Source organism: Pinus tabuliformis, chromosome 1_2 (genome assembly GCF_031772625.1).
Source record: "Pinus tabuliformis cultivar Carrire ecotype Pingquan chromosome 1_2, CPIR1, whole genome shotgun sequence".
Classification (NCBI taxonomy): Eukaryota; Viridiplantae; Streptophyta; class Pinopsida; order Pinales; family Pinaceae; genus Pinus; species Pinus tabuliformis.
In genome coordinates this window covers 291,246,292-291,254,496 of record NC_142298.1, presented here as the reverse complement: position 1 = coordinate 291,254,496, position 8,205 = coordinate 291,246,292, and positions in this window count along the sequence as shown.

The window sequence follows — 8,205 nt, the reverse complement described above, 5'->3', positions numbered from 1 at the left end:
TTAGGCTCATAGGCTCTTAGAATAAAGGAAAAGGAGGTATATGCGGGTTCCCGTTGACCAAGCTATGTATACACGCGGATTCACAGACCAAAAGGTGCATATGCGTATACACGTACTTTCATGCACAAAAAAGCGCGTACAGTTTGGAAAACTTGGGTTTTGGTCCTTGGTATTTGGACCTATGGTTTTAAACCATGGTATCTTGTCTGAAGTGTTGAACCTAGGTATTTGGACCCAGGTATTGGTTCTAAGTGGATTTGGACCATGGTATTGAGTAAGGCCTAAGACTATAAAAGGGGAAGGAGATCATTAGGCAAAGGCACTCAAGGATTGAATATCTAATGAAGAAGCAAGATCTAGAATACTGGTCATTGGGTTATGGTGCATAGCTAGATCTGAATCGAGGAACCTGAGCGCTAGAAGAAGGATAAGTTCTATTGATGGGTCAAGATCTTAAGGCTTGAAGAGAAGTATCTTTGTGTGATTTTGATCTGTTATATTTGGCACATGACTTGATCTATAAAATTGGTGATCTGGGTATAACTGATGTTTGAATAGTTGAAAAGGATAAATTATATTGTATAGATCTGTACGCAGGTTCATCATAGAAAAGGCACGTATACACGCTGGATCGGTAATTCAAAATGGCGTATACGCAGGTTTTCCTTAATATAACAGCATATGCACGCAGGTTCTACATATTGAAGTAGCGTACATCTCATAAAATATGTTTTAGCTACTTTTGTTTACTGTTGCAGTGTTCTAGGTTCTGATTGGGTTTTGGTACTGTTACTGTATTCTGGTTACAACATTCATAGAAGTGATTGTTTGATTTAGTTTTTGGTTGGTGCAAAGGAGATTGGTTATTTCGGATATACTTGATGTTTGATTGATGTTATTGATGGATCCAGTCTGAAAATTTATGAAACGTGGTCCTTGGAAGAAAAGAGAAGATTGTAGCCTTCTGTAGGTCAGCACCTACGTACTAGTACATCAACTAGTACAAGAGCTAAGGGGGTTGTATCTCCCTTCCAAGAGAAGCTGGAGAACGAGAGAAAGTTGCAGCCTTTTGCAGGTAGAAGCCTACGTACTGGTATAAGACTGCACCAGTACAAAAATATTGTAAAAAGAAGTTTCTTATTAAAAGAACATAGAGACGAATTGCAGCAAGTGGTTTTCACCCACATTGGGTTTCCACCTTATATCTTGTGTTCATGTGTGTGAATGCCTGTACTATTTACTACACTTGATTATTGTTTTATGGTTCTGACACACAGATTAAGATCAACTAACTAAATTAGAAGTTTTCAAGATATACGTGGTTTTCTCTAAACACATGTGTATATACGCAAGTTTAATTAACAGAAGTAGTGTATATCAATTTGTTTATGGAAATGAAAAATTGTTAAATTGCTAATACTGATTCACCCCCCCTCTTAGTATTATTTCCAACAATTGGTATCAGAGCAGGTCCTTTAGAAGAAGCTAGATCACTTGAAGGAAGATCTATCATCATGAGAAACTACAAAAAAGAGGCATCCATCAGGCCACCAATCTTTGATGGGAGCAACTTTGTCTATTGGAAGGTAAGAACCACAACCTATCTTCAATCTCTTGGTACAGAAGTTTGGGATATCGTGGAAGGAGGATACACATTTCCATCAGCAACTCCTATAGATATGGCTGGTAAAAGGCAGTATGAAACACATGCAAAGGCGGTCAATACTCTGTTGGGGAGTATATCTAAATTAGATTCGTCAAGGTTATGCAACTCAAAACGACCAAATAAATATGGGACAAGATCATTCTAAGCTATGAAGGAGACAATCAGGTAAAACATGCAAAACTACAATCTCTCATAATTCAATATGAAACTCTCATAATGCACAATGATGAAAGTGTGGCTAATTATTTCCTACGTATAGATGAGATTGTTAATCGCATGAAAAACTTGGGTGAAAAGATAAAAGAGGTTACTTTAGTTGAAAAGGTTTTAAGATCTTTGTCTTCTAAGTTTGAATCAAAAGTTTCTACCATAGAAGAAAAGCAGAATCTTTAGAGTATCACCATGTCACAGCTGCACGGAATCCTAACTACTTTCGAAATGATAAAAGTGGGTCCATCGGACATAAGAGAAGTCGCATTCAAAACTTCAAGAAAAGGAGAATACAATGAGACAGGACATATGTCAGAAGGAGAGGAAGAATCAAACTTTGTCAAGAACCTTCAACGGGGTTCTAGAAGATTCAGAGATAAGCTACCTTTTAAATGCTTTGCTTGTGGAAGAGACGGTCACTATGCAGCCAAATGTCCTCATAAAGGTAAGAAACCAGTTAAATGAAATAGAAAACAAAACGTAAGTAAGAAGAGCTATTATACACATGAAGACAGTGATGGATTTTCAAATAGTGATGAAGATGAAAATGGTAATGATTATGGACCTTTTATGGCTTTTGAAGATGATGATTTCTTGGATGCTATAGATGAAGATGGTCTCTATGAAGAAATTTCTAAACTTAAAATTTTCTTAGAAGAAAAGAGTATGATTATAGATACTCTGACATTCCAACTTGCTGAAAGGGAAAAACACAATGAAAAGTTAGAATGTGAAATTGTGGGACTTAGAAAAGATATTGAGAAAAAAAAAGCTCTCAATCTTAGATTTGCTAAAGGATCTGAAACTTTAAATGAGATTATCAAAGTACAACATTCTCCACTAATCAAGACAGGTCTTGGATATACTAAAGAAGCATCTCAAGCACAAAATCCATCCACCTGCAAAATTTATCTTGATGTAGCAAGGAGAAGTGAACAGGTTGACAAACGTCAGCAAAGGCATAAAGTAGATCACCAAGTAAATCAGGGTCAATCTACTTCAAGGATGAACAGAGGCTACAACCAACCGCAGGTAAATAATTCTCAATTTGCCTCAAGAATGAATGTCAATAGAAACTACAATCACTTGGTCGGTAGATTTGATAATCGTAGGAACTTCTTTAATGGCCAATGTTTCTCATGTCATAACTTTGGACACAAAGTTGCTCAATGTGTTGCCTACAAGACCATCATGACTAGAGAAGCACGAAATCAAAGCAGTGTGACTAGGATCATGAAGAGGACCTACAATAACTTTTCTACTCTTGAAAATGAAATAGAATGCTCTATTTGTAACAACTTCGGTCACGAAGATTCTGAATGCAGGAGAAAGTTTCAGAAAACATCTCAGACGGAGAAAGCTTCATTGGGTCCCAAAACATGGAGAAAGAAAGAATGGCAACCAGAAAGATGTGGTGTAGCATTATATGCAGAAGGACAAGAAAATCAGTGGTACATTGACAGTGGATGCTTGAAACATATGACAAGTGATAAAGAAAAACTTCAGTCATATAGTGCCTTAGAAAAGGAAAGGAAGGTCTCATTTGGAAATGACACCCCTGCACTCATAAAAGGTAAAGGCTCTATTCTTTTAAAAGAAAAGGTCAAAGCCGGAAATGTTATGTACGTTGATGGCTTAAAGCATAATCTATTGAGTGTTAGTCAAATGTGTGATCAAGGAAATGAGGTAGTATTTCGATCAAATGGATGTATTGTTCATGAGCTTGATACAGGAGAAACAGTGATCAAAGGCATAAGAACTCCAAATAATTTATACATACTCAAGGGAGGACAACAACAATGTTATCTAAGCAAAAATGATGAACACTGGCTATGGCACAGAAGATTGGGGAATATAAGCTTCTCTCAGATAAGGAAAGCATGCAAATATCAGGTTGTTCACGATCTTCTTGACATCAAAATTCCAGACAATACAATATGCAAATCATGTCAGTTCGGTAAGCAAACTAGAACACATTTCCATGAGAAGGAAGGATCAGCTAGTAAGCCACTTGAACTTGTCCATACTAATTTATGTGGTCCATCAAGGAAAAAGTCACCTCGTGGAGAAGAATACTTTATATTGTTCATTGATGACTTTTCCAGGATGTGTTGGATAGGACTTCTGAAGCATAAAGACAAAGCTTTCGAAAAGTTCAAAGCTTTCAAAGCCTTGGTTGAAAATGAATCAGATCGCAAAATCAAATGCCTCAGTTCTGATCGAGGAGGGGAATTTAACTCGGATGAATTTTTTACTTTTGTGAAGAACATGGAATAAGAAGGGGATTCTCTACTACAAGGACTCCTCAAAAAAATGGAGTGGTGGAAAGGATGAACAGAATAGTTCAACAAATGGCTCATGCTATGCTTGATGAGTCTGGAACTCCTGCAACCTTCTGGGGTGAAGCTGCATTTGCTTTCGTCACTATTCTCAACAAAACAAATGTTCAGGTAAACAGCACTTAAACTCCTCATGAACTTTGGTATGATAAGACTCCTACTGTAAATACTTCAAAGTCTTTGGAAGTAAATATTACATCAAAAGGACTGATGAAAAACTAGGCAAGTTTGAACCTAGAGCAGATGAAGGCATTCTCCTTGGTTACTCTTCCCGAAGTAAAGGATACAAGTGTTATAATAAAAGACTAGGGAAAATTGTTGAAATTATTGATGTTGTGGTTGATGAAGTAGGCAAAAATTCAAAGCAGATAAAAAATGAAGAGCGGGAAGAAGATGAGGATTATCCTTCCACATAAAATCAGACTAATGCTGAAGAAGAAGAAACCAATGAAGCACCAGAAGATCAGATAATGGTAGAAGAATAGACTCCATCCAGATATGTTTAGAAAAATCATCCAGAGACTCAAATTTTGGGACAGAAAGAGGCAGGTGTATAGACAAGAAGAACTATTACAGAAGCTTCAAGCTATCTAGCATTGCTTTCCTCCATCGAATCGCAAAATGTTCATGAATCATGCAAAGATTAATGCTGGGTCAAGGCCATGAATGAAGAACTTGAGAAGATTGAAAATAATAACACTTAGGAATTGGTTCCTAGACCTAATGATAAGAATGTCATAGGAATCAAATGGATATTCAAAAACAAACTAAATGAAAATGGAGATGTTATTAGAAACAAGGCCAGACTTGTTTGTAAAGGGTATGCTCAACAAGAAGGTATAGATTTTGAAGAAACTTTTGCACTGGTTGCTAGACTTGAATCCATAAGAATGTTCCTTGCTCTTTCTAGCTTTCAGAAGTTCAAAGTATATCAAATGGATGTGAAATCTGCCTTTCTAAATGGAGACTTAGAAGAAGATGTGTATATTGAGAAACTAGATGGATTCATCCTTGGAAATGATCCAAAACTTGTATGCAGACTCAGAAAGGCTCTCTATGGTCTTAAACAGGCTCCAAGGGCTTGGTATTATCGTCTGGACAAATACCTCCATCAACTATGTTTTTCAAAAGGATCAGCAGATATCAATCTATATATAAAAATTGACAATGATAAATTGCTAATACTTGTTGTGTATGTTGATGATATCATCTTTAGTAGCAATGAAGAAGCCATGAGTCAAAACTTTGCATTGGTGATGCAGAAAGGATTTGAAATGTCCCTGCTTGGTGAGCTCACTTATTTTCTTGATTTACAAGTCCAACAAAACAAAGATGGTATCTTTCTATCACAAACCAACTCAAGAAGATCTTGAAGAAATATGGCATGGAAGATTCAAAACTAGTATGTACCCCTATGGTAACAAGATGCAGCCTCAACGCAAATGATGAATCAGCAGCAGTGCATCAACCAACCTATAGATCCATGATTGGTAGTCTGCTCTATCTTATAGGTACCCAACCAGACATCATGCATGCAGTGGGAATAGTTGGAAGATTCTAGGCAAATCCAAAGGAAGCACACCTTCAGGCAGTTAAAAGGATTTTCAAATATCTTCAAGGAACACAAAACTATGGCTTATGGTATCCTAGAGACACAAATCTCACACTTCATGCATATACGGATGCAGATTGGGTAGGAAGCGTGGATGACAGAAAAAGCACTAGTGGTGGTGCATTCTTTATGGGGTCCATATTAGTGTCTTGGTTCAACAAGAAACAAAGTTCAATTGCATTATCTACAGTTGAAGCAAAATATTTGGCTGCTGCATCTTGCTGCACACAACTCCTTTCGATGATGCAAACATTACAAGGCATTCAAATCACTTGTACTCCACCCATCTCCATTCTATGTGATAATACAAGTGCAATCAGCATATCAAATAATCTTGTCATGCATTCCAAGACCAATCACATACCTATCAAATATCATTTTCTCCAGGAACAAGTTCTTGAACAAAAAGTCAAATTGGAGTATGTTCCCTCCAAGGAATACGTTGCTGATATACTCACCAAACCACTGCCCGGAGAGACATCTGAATACCTCAGACAGAAGTTGGGGGTAGTTGATGCATCATCTTGTAGTTGACACTTATCTATTTCATAGAACAATGGTTGTACACGAGTTTCATGAAGCATATCTGCGTACATACACCGGTTTCTGTGGATATAATCGTGCATAAGCTGGTTTGAAGAATATCAGTAGGCCAAACTTAGGATGAAAAGAGTCTGATATGGGTCTAACAGTGATCATCTAGCACAAGGGGAGCATATACTTCTAATAATTCATTGTTGGCATTATCTTAGAAGATATTAGTACAATTTCACAATTGTTTTTGATTCAGGTGGAACAGGTGCAAAGGGTGATCCTGGTTGCTGGTCTGGATGGTGATTGACAGATGTTTTTGATGATAGTTGTTGATGAATATCATATTCTTGTCTTAGATATTTGGTCTCTATGTCATGTATTTCTTTTACTATCAAGGTCATGTAACAACCTATCTTGTTTCCCCACTATGCCTGGGATGGATGATGTAATGTTCTTGTCTTATCCTGTATAAAATTTTGGTGCATCCCCACTTGGTTGGGTGGATGAGTCAATCTTGGTATATCCCCACTTAGTTGGGAGATGGATATATGTATGCATCTTTGGTGATAGGAAGGTCATTTATGATGTATAGAGTCATGTTATTCTTGTAGAACATTTTTTTACAGACACTGCCTATAGTCAGGGGGAGCATGAATAGCACAGCAGAGCAGAGATTTCAGCATGTACTCAGGGGGAGTATCACCCTTGCCCTTGATCAAAAAGGGGGAGAGTGATTTGGGGTTGCCATCAAGTCCAAAGGGGGATATTGTTGGCATTATGACATAGGCTTGACACTATGGCACAAGTATTGTCCTTGATGGCAACTCACTCAGCATATCACTCAGATGACAGTTTAGGCTCATAGGCTCTCAGAATAAAGGAAAAGGAGGTATACACAAGTTCCCATTGACCAAGCCATGTATACACGTAGATTCACAGACCAAAAGGTGTGTATGTGTATACATGCACTTTCATGCACAGAAACGTGCGTACAATTTGGACCTATGGTTTTAGACCATGGTATCTCGTCTGAAGTGTTGAAGCCAGGTATTTGGACCCGGGTATTGGTTCTAAGTGGTTTTGAACCATGGTATTGAGTAAGGCCTAAGACTATAAAAGGGGAAGGAGATCATTAGGCAAAGGCACTCAAGGATTGAATATCTAATGAAGAAGCAAGATCTAGAATACTGGTCATTGGGTTATGGTGCATAGCTGGATCTGAATCAAGGAAGAACCTGAGTGCTAGAAGAAGGATAAGTTATATTGATGGGTCAAGATCTTAAGGCTTGAAGAGAAGTATCTTTGTGTGATTTTGATCTGTTATATTTGGCACATGACTTGATCTATAAAACTGATGATCTGGGTATAACTGATGTCTGAATAGTTGAAAAGGGTAAATTATCTTGTATAGATCTGTATGTAGGTTCAGCATAGAAAAGGCGCATATACATGCTAGATCGATAATTCAAAATGGTGTATATGCAAGTTTGCCTTAATACAACAGCATATGCACACAGGTTCTACATATTGAAGTAGCATACATCTCATAAAATATGTTTTAGCTTCTTCTGTTTATTGTTGCAGTGTTTTGGGTTCTGGTTGGGTTCTGGTACTGTTACTGTATTCTGGTTACAACATTCAGAGAAGTGATTGTTTGATTCAGTTTTTGGTTGGTGCAAAGGAGATTGGTTGTTGTAGATATATTTGATGTTTGATTGATGTTATTGATGGATCCAGTCTGAAAATTTATGAAACGTGGTCCCTGGAAGAAAAGAGAAGGTTGTAGCCTTCTACAAGTAGAAGCCTGCATACTGGTATAAGACTGCACCAGTACAGAAATATTG